General features: G+C 50.1%; 1 protein-coding gene across 1 annotated transcript in view; it reads right to left on the reverse strand.

Annotated features, from left to right (window-relative positions):
• The window catches only part of TIAM1 (TIAM Rac1 associated GEF 1), a 143,066-nt gene that overhangs the window by 108,201 nt on the left and 14,414 nt on the right, over positions 1-20,451 (reverse strand). Inside the window, exon 2 of the mRNA XM_079321266.1 lies at positions 8,644-8,841. The gene's annotated coding sequence lies outside the window, so the exon portion shown is untranslated. The remainder of the gene's footprint in view (positions 1-8,643; positions 8,842-20,451) is intronic.

Here is a 20,451-nt window from a genome sequence, read left to right on the forward strand (position 1 = left end):
TAAAGCTGCTCACAGGAATTTCTCCTCTTTTGCCCTTCTAAGAACAACTGTTGTTTTGGCTTCCAAGAGGAGCAGCCCACCTCACTTGGGAGCACAGCATCCAGCCCCACAAGGAGCCATTCCCAGAAAGAAAGCTGGAGTTTGTCTCACGACATCGCCCTACAGGGAAATAAACCCCTGCACCATTCCTGGGAACGATCCCAGCTGTTTTCTCTGGGAAACATCTTCTCCTCACCCTTGCAGCACCCTGAGCTCTCAGGCTGTGCTGTCTGGCTCTGCCCCATGGTCAGAGCCTGAGGTGTGGCTGCTGCAGCCCCTCACCCCTGACCCAGCACTTCCAGCATCCGTTTCTCCTCCTCCTCCCTCGCTCTCTCCCTTTTCCATCTGGCTCTTTCCCACCAGCCAACAGGCCCAGCCTTTGTCCTTCCCTCTGAGCCCTGTGCCCTCTCCCCACCCTGCTCCCCACTCCATTGTGGCATCTAAACACTGCAAACTTTAGGAAGGGGTGAGAGTTCCTGGAGGGGAAAAAATTTAAAAACAGCCCTTGAGCGAGTGCTGAGTGTTTTTATTGAGCTCAAACCTGACTGCAGACACACTCCTCACCTCAGCTCGCCCCACTCCCCTGCCTGTCCTCATGGAAAAGCTGGACTGGGGTCTTTGCCTTTGGTTTCTGCTCTGCAGGGAAGCCAGAGAGCCCAGAGCCTGGCAGCAGCTGCCCTGCCCTCGCTGCTCCCAGCATTTGCTCCCACAGCCCCTCTGGAACAGCCCCTCTGCCCAGGAGAGCACCGCAGGTGCACATCAAACAGATCAGAGAGGGAAACCTCCCCTCTGCTGACACCTCAGCTTTGCCTTCAAATCAGCCTCTCTGCTGTGCTGCTTCCCTTTCATTACTGCTCCTTTGCCCCCTGGCCCTGTCCATGGCTCTGGCCCCTGATGACACCATCAGCTCCAGCACCAGGAACACCCTCAGTGCCTGCCTGGCTCTGCTCTTCCCTCACACTCACTCTTTGCTGCTCCCAAGACAGCTCTCTGCAGTCCAGGTGATGGCAGGGCTGCAGATCTGGGCTGCTCTGGGGCTGAGCACATCCCCTGTGGCAAAGCCCCGCTCTGGAAGAGCACAGCAGCATGCAGGAAGGTGGCAAAATCTGCACCAGATCTCTGTTTATACACACACACACACAGAAACGCTGCTAAGTGCTTTTTGAGAGGGAGGTGGGACCAGAGAGCTCCTCTAACCTACACAATCCTACCATTCTGTCAGCTCCTTGTAAACAAAATAATCCAGGCTGGAGCTGGAAGCAGCTGCTCACTTGGCAGCACAGCACACAGGTCTTGCAGCTCCTTGTCCCCTCTGCTGTGGCATTTCACTTCTCAAATCCACCCCAACCCAGACAGGACATCAAAGGTCTCTTTCCAGAGCTCTACCTCTGGAAATCCTCCCGTGAGGAAGGAGATAATTGCACCTGCTCGAGGCTCAGGAGCATCACCAGTGTAACATGCAATTATTGTAGCACCTGGAAGAATTGCATACACAAACCACCAGTGAAAGTGCCCACTGCTCAGAAAATATTTCATGCCTTTCCCTTTCCCCAGTGCTTTCTGACAGGGAAGGGAGGGCTGATTTCTGTAGACAGGCTATTTCCATTTAATCTTTAATTTTATTTGGCAGCCTGTTCCCAGCCCAAAGGTGTCCATTTTCCAAAGGAGCAGTTCTGCCCCTGGAAAGTGAGGAGCTCTCAGCTAGCAGCAGCAAGAGAGAGATGATGCTCAGTTTGACAATGAGGCTGTCAGTGGGCTCTGAAATGTCACTCCCACACCTCACAGATGCAGTTGGCTCATCCCTTGTTTCAGAGGAATGTACTGGAGCTCCCTTTGTAACTGATACAGAATGTTTCACCAGGCTGCAGCTTTAATTTGAAAAAAAAACTCCTTCCCTTTCCATTGAAAGGGATTTTAATTAATTCTCTTGAACATATTTAAACTGTTCCATCCTTTTTAAGGACACTTTTCCAGGGACAAACCATGTCCTTAAAACCCATACGGCACCAAGCTGAACTAAAAAAACCCCAAAACAACACCAAAAAAATGAGCTGATATTTCAAGAACTGGATCTTCCACCTATCATCATTCTTGTGTCTGACTTTGCCAGAACTTCTATCTGTGAATAACTCTGGAAGGATAACCAGGACAAATGTTTGTACAATGGCAGCTTGACAGTGTAGCTTGTTTTGAAACAAGCATGTAAGATAAATCACAACTGGAATGACAGGAAGAAAACCAAGCAAGAGGAGACACCAAAAACCCGTGGGAGAAAGATAACACAAGTTCCACAGAGTTCTGCTATCTAATCTTGCAAGTGAGCCCATCATTTCAACACCAAAAATAATCTATCAGATGAGTTTTCCTTTTTAGCATCAATCTTCAATCCATACAAAAAATGTCCCAAAAAGCCTTAAGCACCAGCACTGCAATCTCCACATCCTCTCTAACACTTCACATTCCTTGCTCCTCTCTGGCCAAATGCAGGTGGAAAAGGAGGAAAACCCTACAAAGCAGCCCAACCCCACTGTATCCTGAATCCTGGATATAGAAAAATGTGGATGTAGAAAGCAAAATGCATCCCTGAGTTAATATTTCACTCAGAAATAAAACTTCCATTTTTATCCAGGGCAACCCAACCTCCCCTCCTTGCCAGTCCTGTCTTGGAACTTTGTGGGAATTGGAGTGTGAGACTCACCAAGGGCCCAGATCTACATATCCATGTGCTGCTCTTCAGCTTGATCAGCTAAACACACCAGATTTGTCTCTTGGGGTTGGAACAACACTATTTGCTCTCTGTTCCACCACACAAAGTTCAAAAGTGAAATTGGTTATTTGTCTTAAAACTAAGGTTGGTTATTTGTCTTAAAACTAAGGCAATGGTCACTTCATCACTGGCAATAAAATCAGCTCGTCCTCAGAACTCATCACAGCTCTGTAAATTGCTCTTCTGTTTTTGCTTGGAGAAAGCTGGCTATGTACAAGTATTCCCTACACATAAACCTAAATCAGCCCATGGATTATTGGCTGCTGGTACTTGGTTGGAGAAAGGAAGACAAGCAAATCCTGTGCAGTCGTTCTCCTCCACCACACAAACACTTGGCAGGCTTCCAGAGTAAAAATTTATGCACTAAAATTAGCTCTCACAATTGCAATCAATTGCAACAATCAAGCACAAGCAGCTCCTGGGAAAGGGGAAAAGAAACAAGGTGAGCATGGCAAATGCCAGAGCAGTGCAGTGGCTCCTCCATGGGCCCATCCCTGTGTCCAGCAGTTTTCCTGCCCATCACTCCTGTAAATCCAGCACTTTAACCCTCCTGTGTGCACACACAGCCATGGTACAGTGCCACAGCACAGCTTTGTGCAGGCTTTTTTCACCCTCCTTGAAACAGCAGCTCCTGAAACTCCTAATAAACATCACATTGTTTGGAAGGAAAGGCAGCAAATGTATATAAACTTCTGGCAGCCAAACACATATGGCAGGAATATGCTGGAGAATACAGAATGCTCCGGAGAACACAAGTAATTACCAGCCCTCCCTGGGTAATTGAGTGTAAATATTACAGCTGATGGGCTCTTCTCTCCCACATACAAATAAATATCTGTGCCCCCACCTCAATCTGGGCTGTCCTCTGCCTCCTTATACCAACAATCTACATAACTTGTGGCCCCTGAGAACCTTCATCTTGCACGTCACCACACATTAAATCTCAATTACCTGCCACTGTTCTCATTCCCTTCTGGGCTTTGGGTTGGATTTCTCTTCCAAGCAGGTCACAGCTGTATTACAGAGGAGTGGAGATGGATAAACAAGCAGATGGTGTCAGAGGCACATTTTAGTGCTGCAAGGAGGGCAGGAATCTGCCATGGTACAGCCTGACCAAGGTACCACAGAAATGTCTCCTTTCCTGCAGATGCTCTTCTGACCCACACCTACCCCACCAAAGGCAAAATCCAGCAGAAACTCATCCTTCTTCCTGCCACCTGAAAGCTATTTGAAACCCAAGCACACTGACAACATTTGGGATTATTTTATAAGAGGGTATTTACACTTCCAATGCAACTGCAAATGATAGAAGTTATGCACAAAATGTAGGGGTGAAGTCAAGTTATCTAAAATTCCCCACTGTGAGTTTGCATCAAGAGCAAAAAACATTTAGGGAAAGGTTTTTTTAAAAATATATGAGCTACCCAGGGTAGTTTTAAATATTGCAAAAAGAATGGCAATGGCTAGAGGAAAGGATCTGGAAGAAAATGAAGCTGATAGTTAGGAACACATCAGGCTGCAGAACACCCTCCAAAAGCAACAGAAAGATAATCTTTGCAAAAAAAGCTTTGCCATGGCAGAAGGTGACCACTGAACAATTCTCTATAAATCTCTCAGTGCCATGGAAATGCAGTGATATCCTGTGATAACACAGGAATCTTTCTGGACTGGAGAGCCAGGGAGAAGAGAACAGCCACACTCCAGAAGAATCTTCAAATATTTCCTGTGCTGCCTCACAAAAACAAACAGCAGCAGCAGGCTGTGCCCCATGCCCCTGAGAGGAGAGCCTCTCCAGCAGGAATTCCAGCCAGGTGTGCCCAGGTGCCAGGCACACACACACACACACGTGGGTCACAGGAGGAGCACCTGGGCTGCAAAGGCAATTCCCCCCAGCAAACACCAAGGGAATTCCTCTCCTGCCCCACCTGCAGCCACCCCTGGCTCCCTGTGTGCCTCCCCAGCCCCAGACAGAGCTGTGGCCTCTGGAGACCCCAGAGCCTCTGAAGCTGTCAGCAGCTATTCCTGGAGATCTCTCTGGCTGCTAGGGCAAATCCCAGCAAAGAGCAGCATCCCCAGCAGGGTCTGGTGTGCCAGTCAGGAGAGGGGGAAGGAACTGACAGGAGGGATGACTAAGCAGGGGAACGTGAGAAACCAAACAAAATGCCAGCCTGGGGAGAAAAACACGGGGATGGCTTCCATCAGAGCTCAGCTGAGCTCCTGCCTGAGACTGGATGGACCAACAGGGCCCAGGTCAGCTTGAAAGGCATTTCCAGAGGCTGCACAGGGCCAGGACCAACTCTGTCCAACAGCAGCCCTGAGCCAGGCTGTGCTCACACTGCTCTGCTGCTTTACTCCAGGGAGGCAGCAAGGCAGACAAAGGAAGCACTGAGCCCTCAATTGCACACCACGTCTCCTGCAAAATTAGGAAATTGCTCCAGATGCTCAAAAACCCCACAAATAACTGATGGATCAGGTTTCTACATGCATGCATGGACAGCTTCTCATTTTCAAACTGGAGCCTTGCTTTACACCAGCCTCTCACACATCTGGATGTTCTTACACACTTCACAAAAGACCATGACAGTTTTCTACCCATTTCTATCTCTTATTTTGAGCTTTCAGCTCAAAAAACATCTTTAGAAAGTTAACAGGGCAAAGGTGGTAAAGAGAGGACAAAGTTGGGGGGTATAAACTCTGTTCCCTTTTTTTCCACAAACAGTGAAGAGACTCGTACAATAATCTTACTTAGGATTCAAAATAACTGAGTTTTGGAAAATGGGGCTTAAACACCACTGAAACCTAAGAACATAAAGAGAAAAACATATGTGCACGTGGACTTAAGCAAGCAAACAGCTTTTCAATACAGAACTCCTCTGACACACTCCTAAAGAAAGTGCTTTTTATTTAAATCATCACCAGCTGAAGGGCAGGAGAAGGACTCCAGCACGTGTCAGCAAGGACTCCCACTCCACACAGGCAAAAACACTGGCACAAAAGTAAACCAGTCACTTCCTAAGATCCTAAGATGCCATTATAAATTGCTACCTATATATATATGTCCATGTGATACTTGTACAGGAACATATCCACTTACCACAATTTAGGGCTTTTTAAAAATAACTTCAGCAGAGAATTTGGTCATAGGACAACACCCTTGTAGAGAAAAGACTGAAGAGAAAGACATGCTCTAACCCAAGTGAAATCCCCCATGATTTCACAGGAGACCCAGCCTTTTTTGACAGAGATCCTTGAAGGTCTCTTCCAACTTTAATGATTCTGATTCCCTTCTGCCCTTCCCATGAGGGCAAATACAGGGCAATAAATACTGGGAAGGAAGGTGCCTGCAGCATGACTAGGATGCTGAAGTGGTGAGAAGTTTCCTGGAGCAGCAGGAAGCTCGTGGGGAGGAGGATGGAAGGGACCAGGAGGTCAGAGATACTCTGGGTGATAAATACCCAGCTCCTGACAAGCCTGAGTTTAAAAGGTGCTTTAATCTGCCTCAGGTCTATATAAACAAAGCTCACAGGAACAGCTGCCTGCAGCAGCCTGGCAAAGAGGAATTCTGGCATCAGCTTTCACTGTGCAGCTTGGTGCTGCAGAGGAGATGGAAGAGGGGAGCAAAGGAACCACGTTCAGCATCACAGCTGGACATGAACAGGCTGCTTGCTTCATGTCCCAGGTCACCAGGATGACAGGTCCCTTTGCAGCAGCCACTGAGCCGTGCCAGGCAGTGCAGCTGCCAGGACCCAGCTCCTCCAAGCTGACAAGGACCTGCTCCATGCTCCAGGGCTGCCCAGAGCTCTGTCCCACCAGGGGACAGAGGGACAGCAGGGCCACACGCCAGCCCTGGAGCCCTGCAGGTGTGGCAGGGAGGGGAGAAGCCCAGAGCCTGAGGCACCAGGAGCCTGGCTCACCCTGCCCAGGTGCCCTGCAGCTGAGGGAGGGCCAGCCTGAGCTGCTGCACTTCTGTTTCCAGCCCCACTCCCTGGGCTGTTTCTAAACTCACCTGGCTCTTTGGGCTTGTTGGCTTTTATTGCCATTTCTTAGGGCAAAGCCCAGCTTTCACAGCACAGCCCAAGTCCCCAGACAAGTTCCCTGAGTGCTTTTTGCAGTCTGCCTTTGCCCTTACTCATCCCAGGGTGCTCCCTTAAGTGTCTCCCAAAAACCTCAGGAAGGAAATGCTCTTAGTCTCCCCCTCATCCCCCACTCCCTGGAACATTTTAATCAGGCTTGGCTGCCTGCTCCCCCCAGAACAGCCCTGCTTTGTGGCACTGTGCTCCACAGGTCACACCAGGGGGTCAGCCTGCACCAATCCCCCCTCCCCAAACCCTGACCTCCCGACTTGAGGATGCCAGAGGGCAAGAAATCCTGTTTCTGTGCAACCAGGCATTGTTAAAGGGAAAATTCCTCTTCTTTTTTTTTCCTACATCCTTTACAAATCTGGCAGAATTAGCTGAATTCTCTTCAGCCTGCAGAAGAGAAAGCTTTGGGGTGACCTAATGGCAACTCTCCAGGACCTGAAGGAGCTGCAGGAAAGATGGAGAGAGACTGTTTAAAAGGGCCTGGAGTGACAGGAGAAGGGGAAATGGCTTCCCACTGCCAGAGGGCAGGGTGGATGGGATATTGGAAAGGAATTGTTCCCTTTGAGGGTGCTGAGTGCCTGGCACAGGTGCCCAGAGCAGCTGTGGCTGCCCCTGGATCCCTGTAAGTGCCCAAGGCCAGGCTGGATGGGGCTTGGAGCAGCTGGGACACTGGAAGGTGTCCCTGCCATGGCTGGGCTGGGATGAACTTTAAGGCCCCTTCTCTCCCAAAGGGTTCTGTGACTCTGATTCTGTATTCTGTGTGTTCATTGCCCCATAGCAGGAATTCAGGCCAAATTCACCAAATTCAGGCAGGAATTTACTGCCCCTGCTCAGACACTGCAGGGACTGAGCCAAAGCCTGGAAACCTGCACTGGCCATCCCACCATGACAGAATCCCTTCCCTAGTCCAGTTTCACTCAAGCACAGGAGGGGGAAGAAGGAAATAGTAAAAAAAGGCATTTAAGTACTAACTGTAAACTCTGAGTTGAGTAATCAGAGTGCTGTACCACAAGAGGACACAGTGAGCACCCAGCCATAACCCACCATGCCCTCCTGGTAGGATCAGCTCAGATTGAGCAGCCCACATCTGTCAGTGCTGGCAATTTGCAGCTGGAAACTCTCAGGGAGGGCTGATTAATGGCTACACTATGGAATTTCCATGTCTTAGTTCTACACTGGCAGCTTGGTAGGGAGGGAAACCCTGGAGGAAAACCAGGCAGCAGGGGAATGGGGGCACGAGAAAGAAGCTCCTCTCAGACAGGGCCAGGGCAAGGAGAATCAATCCCAAATCCCAAATCCTCCAGGGGAGGGCAAGGCCAGCACTGGCCAGGGCTCAGGAACACACTGGAGAAACCCCTGCTTGCAAATAATCCCTGGAAATACGGTGTGGCCAAGCTCCAGGCACCCAAACCATGAGGTCTGCATCACACCTGGGGTTCTGAGGGCTTTTTTTACTGTTTTTATTTTAGCTTATGCTGGGTCCATGTGACAAATTTTAAGCATGTGAGACTTGAATCCTCATGACTAAAGAGGCAGAGACAAGGGAGGGACGTGTGGTGGGACACACATGATGCCACAACAGACACCCACACATTTAATCTATAAAAACCTAAGAGGAAGGATAGCACAGAGGTTTTGTCCCAGAAGTAGCAAAGCCTTAATTTTTTTCTTTCTTGAAAACACCTCAGTCACTGAAGAATAAAAAAAATAGAATAGAAGAAAGGAGTCATGGTCTGACATATCATTTGTACCCACTTTGGCAAGACCTCTTGTTTTCCAGAGGTCCAACAGCTCCTAGGAGGACACAGCAGCTCTGGAGGGATGGAGCCTTGATGGTGCTGTCTGCAGAGATCCCTGGAGAGCAGAGGGGCTGCTTTTCCTCTGGGCAGTCCCACTGGCAACAGATTTCAGCCCTCACAGTTTCTCCACTTGGTTTCTGGGTGGCAGCAGGGTCTGGAGAGGAGGGGACACACAGGAGGATGCTCAGGGAGCAGAAGCAAACACAGCACTGGTGCAAGGCCCAGCTGGAAGGAGAGCTTGCCATGGGAACTGCAAGGAGCTGCTTTGTTTGAGGCACAGAGCTCATGCTGCAGAGAGAGCTGCTCACAGGCAAATATCTGAGCTGCACTCAGGGCTTTCCTTCCCATGTGCTCCCCAGAAGAGCCAGTCCCACCCAGAGGCTTCCACACAAAGACATCTGGAATTGTTCCCCCCTGCAGCCAGAGCCAGGTGAAATGGAGGGAGCATCCACCACCCTGGGGTTTGGAGGGAGATGCCCAAGGGACCACTGGGACCAGCAGGCTGCCAGCCCACATCAGCTCAGAGCTGCAGAGCCTCCAGGACCAGTCCTGCCGAGTGGAGTGACCCAGTAATCCAGTTAAAGGAGAAGGAGGGGAGAAGGAGCAGGAAGAGAACTCTGCCCAAAGCAGAGTGTGTCCTCATCACTGCCCCAGCCTGCAGCTGCAGCTCAGCTGGGAAAGCCCAGCCTGGAGCCCCAAAAGGAGCTGCCCAGAGCCCAGGCATGAGAGACAGCCCTGCCTATCCAGCCTGCTCAGGAAAGCCTGGAATGGGGCTGCAGCCTGCTCCTGTCACACAGCATGCAGCCACTGCCAGCTGTTCTGGGAGTGCAGTGCCCAGGAACCACTGGCTGCAATGGGGCATGGGGAGGGACCCGATGATCCTCCCGAGTCCATCCCAGCTCCAGATATTCCAGACTCTCTGTGATCATTCCTGCTGAGCACAGCTGCTCCTGGGAGCCCTCCCTCAGGGTTCCCTTCTGTCCATCCCACCAGGTGCCCCCCTCCAAAGAATATCCATCCAAAGGATGCCTCACATCAAACACAAACATGAACAAGTCCAGCAGAAAGCATCCACCAAGCTTTAAAGGTCAGAGTCTCAGGAAGAGAGGGAAAGTGCAATTTGGGAAAAACCCCACCATGGCAAAAAGGGGATTTCTGGGTAAGACAAGGGTTTAACTGCCAGTGGTTTTCCATGTCTTAGTCACAGATGCTAAGAAATGAGCATCCCTAAGAAATGAGTGTGGCCGAAGAGCTAAAAAGATGTTTTAGGAAACCTTCTAGCTGGCTTCTGCTGAGACAGGAGGGCATGACAGGCTCAGACCCAGAGCAAGAGACTGCAGCCACCAGTGGATTTGTTGGTGTAAAAGCTCAAAAGCAGCAAACCACAACCTCAGCTCCCATGCTGAAAGCCCAGACAGCATCATCTGGGTGTTGGGAAAACAATAAAATTAAAGAAAAAAGCCTTAGAAACACCATTGCTCTGGAAAATTAGAATTCTTAATAGGAAAGTAAATATAAGGCTTGTCCTAGCTGATGATAACTACCAGCATGTCAAGGGTTTCATGGTTTCTCCATTATTATAACAAAAGCATCTTGCTTGAGCTGCAGGAGTTAAAACTGCAGAACATCCTGACTTCACAGAGATAATTCTGCAAACAAGGAGTGACAAGGATGCACTTCCAGCACTGACTCCTTTCATGAATAACTTTATCAGCACTTTCACTCCACAGGGAGATCCAGATGTTTCCTCAAGATGGATTTACAAGCCCAGACCCAGGCTGGAAAGCATGTCAGGCTGAAGAGCTGGGCATCAACCCCTTGCTCAGAAACTCCTCCTGACTCTTGCCCAGAGGGATTCTTTCCTCTGTGTCCCGTGGCACTAATGAAGAGGAGGCACAGGTGAAATCTGCCAGGCTCCCAACCAACCCCTGCACAATCCTCAGCAAACACAACATTTTTGTACCCTCTCCACGGACAATTAGCAACAGAGCCCAAAATGTCAAAACTCAACTCTTAATTACCGAAGTCGGCACTTAATGACTCCAATTACAATTTCCACTGATTTCTGAAAATTGCATTCTCCACTACAGTTTAAATGAGTTTCTTACCTCATTCGTGGTAATTATACTCTGACAAACTAATTTAAAATACAGTAGAGATTTCTAAAATAGTACTTAAAAATGGTGGGGATTTAAGAACAAAACATTGCTTAAGGCTCCCACTTTCCATGTTTTTTATCACCTTCCTTTCAGGGCCCAGGAATGCAGAGGGTTAAAAGATGAGAGATACAAAGAAGAGTATTTTGTCAAAATACCATCAAAAGAGTGTTTTACAAGTAGGAAACTGTTTTATTTCTGTGATAGAAACTCACTGACTCATCCCCCTGTATCACAGCAGTTGACTTCTCCTTTTATCCTAAATCCCCCCAGAAGCTGCTGTTCTCAGGCTCACCACCAGCCCCAGAGGAGCCCAGCAAGAAGGAGATTGACCAGGAAGGGATAAATCCATGTGAGGCACAACTGACACCTCCCACCAAACCTGCCTTCTGCAGGGTGGAGCTGCACCCACCTGGGGATGTGCCAGAAAATTGTTCTCAAGCTCCTGTTCATGATCAGCAAAAGAAATGGAAAAGTGCAGGAGAGTCCATTCCAAGAAACTAAGCCACCCACAGAAAGAACACATTAAAATGTGATATTTTAGGACTTGTATGAGAGAGATGCGATGCACAAGAGGATTTGTACAGAGAGCAGTGATTTCTCCATGCATTTTTCCCCTGAAAAAGGAGCAAGGAAAAGCCACTTCCATTCCCCAGTCCCTCTGCCAAGCCCCCAGGTCAGAGACCCAAAGCAGAGCCTGGAGCTGCAGGGCTGGCAGGAGCCAGGGGAGCTGCCAGTGGCCAAGCCCAGGTGGCCAAGCCCAGGGGGCTGTGTCAGACAGCACCAGCACAGAGTGAGCCCCAGCACTGCCCAAACTCACCCTGATCCCTGCAGGGCCACTGCCAGAGCCAGCCAGGGCTCACTCAGGAGGACAGGGATGCACAGGGACAGAGTATGCCCCTGGCACAGCTGCTCCTTGCAGTGACACCTTTTCATCCTGCTCATTTCTGCTCTATTTTCCTTATCTCTCAAAGATACCCATTACTCAGCAGTGGTTGTAGGATTTTATGTTCACATATGGTTTAAAGAGGTGGCTGTTTAATGTTCCCTATATGTAAATAACTACATGCTGCTCCAGTCCCTGCTGAGCAAGTGAAGGAATGATTAGATTATAAATCTCCAGCACAGAAACATGTCAGGTTGGTTTTTATCTACAAACACATTAGAGCTTACACTGGGTTACATTTGCTATCTTCCCTTTTACCCACAAATTCCCATTGCTTTTAATGAGCACATAAAGCAACCAGCAACAGGAAAAATTATCCCAGAAAGCAGGAGAGGCTGAGGGAGCTGGGAAGGGGCTCAGCCTGGAGAAAAGGAGGCTCAGGGGGACCTTGTGGCTCTGCACAGCTCCCTGCCAGGGGGATCAGGCTCTGCTCCAGGGAACAGCCCCAGGCTGGGCCAGGGGAGGCTCAGGGTGGACAGCAGCAGGAATTTCTCCATGGAAAGGGTGCTCAGGGGCATCCAGGGAGGTTTGGAGTGCCCATCCCTGGAGGTGTCCAAGGAACTCCTGCATGTGGCACATCTGGGCTGGGGACAAGGTGGGTATGGGGCACAGATTGCACTGCAAGGGCTGGGAGGTCTTTTCCAGCCTCAATGAATCTGTGATTCCATCTGGGGAAAGGCCCCATGGGATGACACAGAAATTCCTGCCATGTCCATGCTGGTGCCCCTTGGGAGCAGGAGTCACTGCACAGGCAGCTTCACCTCCAACCAAAACAACCATGGGAAAACCATGGAATCACAGACTGCAATCCCAAAATGGAAGAGACCCTTAAGCCCAGGCAGCTCCAGCCCCTGCCATGGGCAGGGACAGCTCCCAGCAGCTCAGGGGGCTCAGCAGCCCAGCACAGCAGGGCAGGAGCCAGGAGGGCAAACACCTGCAATTGAAATGACTCTGCTTTTCCTGCAGTTGTGGCATAACCCCAGAGCTGCTGCTGGAAACCAAAACACGTTTTTCAGTGTAATTTATCATCTGTTTCACATGGCTGACACTGTTCATTTCAAATCAAAGCTCCCAGGCCAAGCACATTAAACTATTTCTGTTTTTCAGGAGTGAGTGCCACGAGGGCCAGGAGCAACATTAACATACCCACTCACATTTCCAGCCTGTCTGGTATCACCAACCAGCACGGAGAGAATAATCTTTTGAACTTTCCAAGGTGGAGAAATGCTCTTTAAATAAAGAGGAGATACATAAATCCTTGCTCAGCTGGTCTCCCTTCCTTGCTGAGCCAGGACAGGCCATAGGAAACACCCCTGATACTCCCAGGCTGTGCAGAGCAAGGAAAGCAAGGCAGACATCCTACAGCCACAGTAAATAGGAGAACAGCATCACAGGCACCCCTGCAGCACCCACAAAGCCATCAGAGTGCCACCACAAAGGTGCCAGGGCTTCCCCTGCAGGCACCTGCCTGGGTGGTGGGTGGAGAAATCCATCCCTGGTGGCAAACAAATGAGCAAAATCAGGGAAAGGCTCACAAGGCAGAAATGAAGATGCTAATCAAGAAGGCAGGAGTAAGGAAAATAACCCTTTGGCCTGTGGAAGCAGGCAGTAGATAGCCTGAAACTGGGTATTAATTCAATTTATACAAATGCAGTCCAAGCTATCAAGTTTGGGCATGGCCTCTCTGTAGTGAGGAGTCATTGGAGTGAATGCAAGAGCTACAGGATCCAAAAGATGCTCCAGACCAACACTGCAGAACGAGGATGGAATGCATCCCAAAGCTGGTCAAGGCTGCTTTTTCCCTCCCCATCCTACCCCACACTCTCCTGATTCACTAATGAGCAATCCTTGCCCAAATCCAGCCCCTGTACCTGAATCCTGCTGACCTAGAGCTATCCTGCAGCAGATGATGGATATTTCCTGCCCCAGCAGCCTCTGCTGCCTGGCATTGCTCTGCATATTAATGATCCCTAATGACACCTAAAAGCCTCTGCAAAGTCTCACATATGGATTTTACCACTTAGGCTGAAGCCATAAAGAGCCAACAATGGCAGAGAGTGTTTAATGACCAAAACCAAGCAAGAAAAGCATTCATTAAGACATCACTTGACTCTTGTGGGAAGGGGCATTAAGATGATTTTTCTCCTGGACCAGTGGTGGGAGGTGAGGAAGGTGATGAGTAATGCCAGCTGGAAAGGGATCTTTAAAACATGCATTATTTTAGCTGGCAGGGAATTGAGTGGAAGCAGGGAAGGGGGAAAGATGGCCAGGGGAGGGAAGGAAGAGAGCTGCCTCTGTGACATTGTCAGCTTTGGACAGTGATGGAAGATTAGTCCTGAGGAGTATAAATCACCTGCAGCCAGGGCTCCTGGAATGCACTGCTCCACTGCCAGCTGATCCTCACCTTCAAGAGAAGGATGGTGACTTGGGGGGAAGGCTGAAAAGAGGGTTAATTAAACAAAGAGGCAAATAGGCAAGAGACTTGAGGAATTGATTAGACAATGAAAGTAAATGACTTGGCAAAGCAACCCTGGTATCACATCCAACAGATGCAGTGCTGTTCTAGTGATTGATATTCTCACTGGATGTTCCTGCAGCAACGGGGAGGGCTGGGACCTTTATGGGGGTAAATGAAATCACAACCCAGACACTGCCTTTTCTACTCTGTGCAAGGAGGAAAAGCTGCCAGGGGCCTCTTCATCCAGAAATCAACGCATCACCAAGGACTTGGGAAAAGAATCACTTTGCCAAGTAAGAGTCAGAAAAATATATTCATCAAGCTTTCATGGCATTTGTCATTGGTTTGCTTCAGGAACAGCCCATCAAGCTTCACACAGGTGACCAGAAGCAGAAACCCAATGTCCTTCCTGGTTTCTGCTCTACAGCTAGACTCCACATTTTCCACACTCCCATGCAAATCTATTTCTGTTTGTTTGCAAAGTCACACGGCCAGGGGAAGGCCCAGAGCCTTGGGAAAAAACACATGTCAAACACAGACCATGCCTATGTTACTCATCCAAAGGTTATTTAATGCTTTTTTTTTTGCAAGATATGGGTAAAGAAAAGACACTTCAGTCTGGTTTCAAGTCTTGAGTCGTTGTGTTCATGAGGTCAGAACTACAGCTGGGATAAATTTCCTCCCCACCACCATCAATCCTGCTGGAGCACTGAAACATTCCAGCTGATGGTGCAGACTGCCCTGCATTTTTAACCTTGATTATACATAATTGTTAATCACTGACCCATTCTCTGGCCGCCCTGGTTGCTAAGAGACCCTTTTTTGCTCCAGATACTTTTTAAAGCTGGTTAAGAAATGGCCAAAAGTCGACAGAGCGAGGGCTGAGACTAATGGGGACGGATCCTGAATCACCCACACCTCTACCTCATACCCAAAAACCGCTCAGTGATAACACCCTGGGACCTCTGCAAGCCCCTCAGAGCAGCCCTGGGGCTCCCACACCTCCCTGATGGGAATGAGGGCAGGCACTTCCAGAGACCAGTCATTAGAAATAATCAGGTAGAATTCCCCAGGTGAGGGCAGAAATTGTCCAGCCCATGTTTCTGTGCCCATGCCACCCTTCAGCCCTCCCTTCCCAGCTCACCCATGCCCTGCCAGCTCCCAGCTGTGCCCAAATTCCTTCTGCTGCTGCTCCCTTCCACAGCCTGGGGCTCTCACGCCCACCAGGATCCTTTGGATTTGTAGGATGGACTCAAGAATCCTCCAAGCTCCAAGACTTTTACCCTTCTGGCAAACTAAGCTGAGTGGGACATAAGGGAACAGCCACAGTTCTCTCTCTCCTATCTTTGGAGAACATTCTAACACCTGCTGTGTTCTGTAATCTCAGGGCAATCTCCTCCTGCTGCTCCCTCTCATGAACAGCCACTGTGGTGTATCATGATTAGCTATAGAAACACCATTCATATCCCACAGAAACAGTGGTTAAAATGCTGCAGATTCACAAAGAAAGACCAAGAAACTACATGAACTGTTAAGGAGGAACTGAAAAAAAACCTAAAAAATCAGGATTTGCAAGGTTCTGCTTTTTCTGCCTTTTCTTCTTTTAAATACAACCTCATGGTGTGGTTCTGGGCACAGCTGGAGTTACTGGTGTAACCAGTGTAAATCAGACCTCTGGGATCAGGTTCCCAAAGCAGCTGAGCACTTGAGTAGGAGGCTGTGGCCATGTGCCAGAGTGGGAACTCCAGTAGCTGAACACCTCCTTGTTTGCATGAACTGTTACCAGTTCAATACAATGATGCCTATTTGGAGTTTGGGAGTTTGTTTAAGTTTGTCTTGAGACATTCAAGAAAACTTAAGCACAACCTAAGATGTCCAAGCCAAGGACAGGTCTCAGAGCAACCTGGGCTAGTGGAAGCTGCTCCTGCCCAAGGCAGCAGGGTGGAACCAGATGGTTTTTAAGATCCCTTCCATCCCAAACCAGTCTGTGATCCTCTGATTCCATAAATTATTGGGTACATACACCCAGACTGCAAAGGCTTCCAGCTCGTGCCTCTATTTTTCTGTCATAAATCATCTTCTCACCAAAAGCAGCCTGTGCTACACCACCAATGTTTTATGAGCATAGCAGGCATGGCTTAAAGCACAGTTTTGTAAACATGGGGAGAAAGATCTGGACAGCAGGACGATAGCCAGGGACAACAAGCAAACAAAATGCAGAGAGGTATAAGGATCAAGAGACTGCTACGAAATCATTAGCTTGGAAAAGAAATGATTAAGCAGGAAGAAGCCACCCAAAACCAGAGGGCCCTGTGAGTAATCTGAGCACTTGTGTTTGGCTGTTTTTTGATAGTGTGTTATAAAGGAATGACAACCCTAGCCCTGCTTGCCTTTGCTGCTGCTCCCAGGGCCAGGCAGGTCCAGGGAACTCGGTGGGAATAAAACCAAGAGCTGTGCAGCACAAAACTCTGTCACTGCCCTGTCAGCCACTGCAGGCAACACGATCCCATCACCTCCAGCTGACCCCAGGGAGTTAAGCGTTATTTCATGAAAAATCCTGGATCTGGCTGATGGCAATCTGCCCTCCAGACAGACCTTGCACGACCTCGAGCCCGTCCCAAAGCAGGGCCCAGCGGGACTGGGAGCCCCAGACAAACACTCCCAGCACAGCAGCCAGACACTAAAGCAGGGGCTTGGGGAATTAAGCAGCAGCCTTTGCAGCGGTGCTGCAGAGGAAGGGCTGGAGACAGCCCAGAGCAGGAAACTCTGCCAAGCAAAACTTGGGAGCAGCAGCGCTCGCCGCTCGCTCCGGCACAGCTTCCAAGGAAAGAAAACAAACCCCTGTGGGCTGGGAAGTGCCTGGAGCACAAAACCTGCCCTCTGCCTTCCCCAGCCTCGAAGGATGAGTGGGGAGAGCAGGACACTGTGTCTGCACACGGACAGACAGACAGCAGAGGTGCTTCTGTCTCACATGGGACACAAGGGGCAGAGCTGGCTCAGCCACTCCTGTGCTGGATCCCTTCTGCTGGAGAGGCCTCCCGTTCCCAAAGAGCCATTAATCCACCACCCCTCAGCTCTAAAATTCATACAAATGACTTTATTCATAATTAACTAAGGCCTGTAAATGTGGAAATTAAATTACCATTTACAGTGCAGAAGGAGATAGCACAGGAAAACCTGGATGGCAGCGACAGCTCTGCACAGATCAGGAGCACATGGGGGATGGGGGCTGGCTGGCTGGCATGTTGAGGAATCATACATTAGCTCAAAACACAAATTTCAGCATCTTTAAAAGGCTGCTCAGGGCCAGTCACAAAAGACCTTTATGTCTTAAGTTCCAAATTAACCCCAAAACTCAGGTGCCCCTCAGCTCAGCTGTCAATAATCCCCATTAGGATCACATTTTCAGGACAGTAAAAACCCCAGCATGCCTTTTGTCACTTGGCTCCTCTGCTGGCAAACAAGCTGTTGCAGAACAAAGGAGCCACTGCTCCTCATGTGCATGCAACCTCACCTTTCCTATGGGATCAGGCTGCCAGGGAAGAGAGAACATACAGGAAAACAGATAAACTGCACTGAACATGGGGCAGAATTCACTGGAGGGGCTGGGAATGGGATTAACAAAATGAATGGGAAGAGCAAACTCAATGCTATGAGCAAACTGCAGCTCAACACCACCCCTGACCCCAGCTGTGCCACCACGGCTGTGACAACCCATGGCCACCCATGTTTGCTCCCGAATTCACCAGGGAAAGATTCTGAGAAGTCATTTTGCTTCTCATTTCAACCACAAAAGGAGCACCTGAATGGGTGGTGGGGATGATTCCATGGTAGTTCCAAAGGTAACTCCTCCCCATCCCTGATAGTCCAGGGATGCACTCAGTACTGGAATTCAATACAAGAGTGAGGATCTTTTTTCCCTTATAGTCAGCTCCCGGTTTTCCCAATTGCCAAGGGGTTTTTAGGGTGAGAAGATGGTCTGTACACAATTACTCAAAGGGACCAGGAAACAGACGTGTCCCACACACTGCCATGCTCAGCAGGGCGGGCAGATTGCAGAAAGGGTAATGGCCATGTTGGAATTCTGCAAAGAATAAAAGGTTCATGTAGGTGACCTTTCTGGTTCTGGGCAGCCAAAAATAGTGATGCACCCAGTACAGGGAAGTTTCAGGGTAAGATTCCCCCCAAGAATCCTTAGTGAGGGCTGAGTGGCTGCCTGTGCCAAGTTTGCTTACAGAGGAAGCAGGAGAAGGCTCCTTTCTGCACCCCACAGGAGCCTTTTGGGATCAGCCCTCACTTGGCAAGGCAAACCCACCGTGCCAAGGAACAGCACAGGCATGTTTGGTGCTGGAAAAGCAGGCTCTGGAGAGATGGAGAATGTGGATAGCAGGAACAAGAAGAACTGCTCCGTCTGGTCCCTCCTCCCCACGCGCCATGGCCACGAACCCGCTGTCTGTGTGACTCCAGCCACCTGGTGAGCCCCTGCTGCCCTGACACACCAGGGATGAGGCTTTCCCAGAGGGATCCACCTCTCCAGGCTGCTGTGATTAATGTCTTCAGCTCCTGAGGGGCTCCTGAGTTCCATGAACACAGTCAGAGGTGAGCACTCACAAAGCGCCTGCAGGCACGCTCACACACACTCAGAGACACAGCAGAGCCCCAAAAGAACTGCATCTCCAGAGGAACAGGCAGGGAGCACCCACAGCTTGTTCCCTGCAATATATCCAGCAGACAGAACACATAGTTCCACTCTCCCTTCCAGTTCAGGCTATTCCAGCTGCTGATGCTTTCAGCCCCACAGAGGCTGAGGCTTCACAAATCAACCCAAGGGCTGTATCTACACACCACGAGTGTAAGAGCCCAGCAGATGCCCCAAGTGCAGTTGGTATTTCAGTGCCAGCCCAAGGGAGATCACCTCTGTGTGTCTGCACCTCCAGGCTCCAGCAGTGACCACAGTGGAGCTGAACAAACTCTTGGATTCCAGTTGGAACCAATGACAGTTTTAAAGAACCAGCTCACACTGAGTCCAGGGAAGGACAACAAAGCTGGTGAAGGGTCCAGAGGGTTAAGTCTGAGGAGGAGAGGCTGAGGGAGCTGGAAAGGGGCTCAGCCTGGAGAAAAGGAGGCTCAGGGGGCTCTTGTGGCTCTGCACAGCTCCCTGACAGGAGGAGACAACCGGGGGGATCAGGCTGTGCTCCAGGGAACAGGAGGAGAGGGAATGGCTCAGGCTGGGCCAGGGCAGGCTCAGGGTGGAACCAGCAGGAATTTCCCCATGGAAAGGGTGCTCAGGGCTTGGCAGGGGCTGCCCAGGGAGGTTTGGAGTGCCCATCCCTGGAGGTGGCACCGAGTGCTCTGGGCTGGTGACAAGGAGGGGATCAGTCACAGGCTGGATGTGATGATCATGGAGGTCCTTTCCAACATAAATGACTCCGTGGTTCAGAGATGGCAGCACCGAGTCAGGACAAAATAACAAGAGAAGGTGAGCAGTGGGCTGAGGTGCTGCTCCCAATTCACACACTCAGGGCAGCCAAGGGCCCCTCCAAAGGCAGCTCTGCTGTGATTTTGCAGGCAGACCCCTTCCTGAACAGCTCCAGAGTCACACCATGTCCCAGGCAGCCAGGCAAAAGGCATTTCAGAAGAGAGATGCTCCCACACTCCCTCGCAGCACAGCTCGTTCTGCAAACCTCTGTTCTGTGAAGCCAGGCTTAAATCAGACCCCACTCCTGCAAAACACATCCTGCCTCCCCTTCCCATCACACAAACCCATGGGGCTGCTTCCAGACACTGCCACACACCCCACACAGCTCCGGGAGGGGTGAGCAGGGAGCCCCATGCCCAGCTCCCGGGTTTTGTTTGCAATTTGCTGTTTCACTGCATGCCAGATAATCCCAACCGTGAGCTCAGAGCCCCCCGAGCTCCCTGCTGGATCTGAATGCTGCCATCCTCATCCTGCCCCCAGCACTGGCTCAGGCTCTCCACAGGGAAAAGCCACCAGTGCTCTGACAGCCCAAATCCCAGACACATCCCAGCAGCACCAAACCTGCAGAGGGGCAGGCAGGAAAACGGCAATTTCCTCATCAGAACAGCTCCCATTCACAGCAGGGCCCAAACAGCAGAAACACCTTCTGCAAACCCCACCTCACACATCATAAATACCACTCCTGAGCTGGGCATCAAGGGCTTTGCTTCCTAATGAGCCTCTTC

Source organism: Erithacus rubecula (genome assembly GCF_903797595.1).
Source record: "Erithacus rubecula genome assembly, chromosome: 1".
Lineage (NCBI taxonomy): Eukaryota > Metazoa > Chordata > Aves > Passeriformes > Muscicapidae > Erithacus > Erithacus rubecula.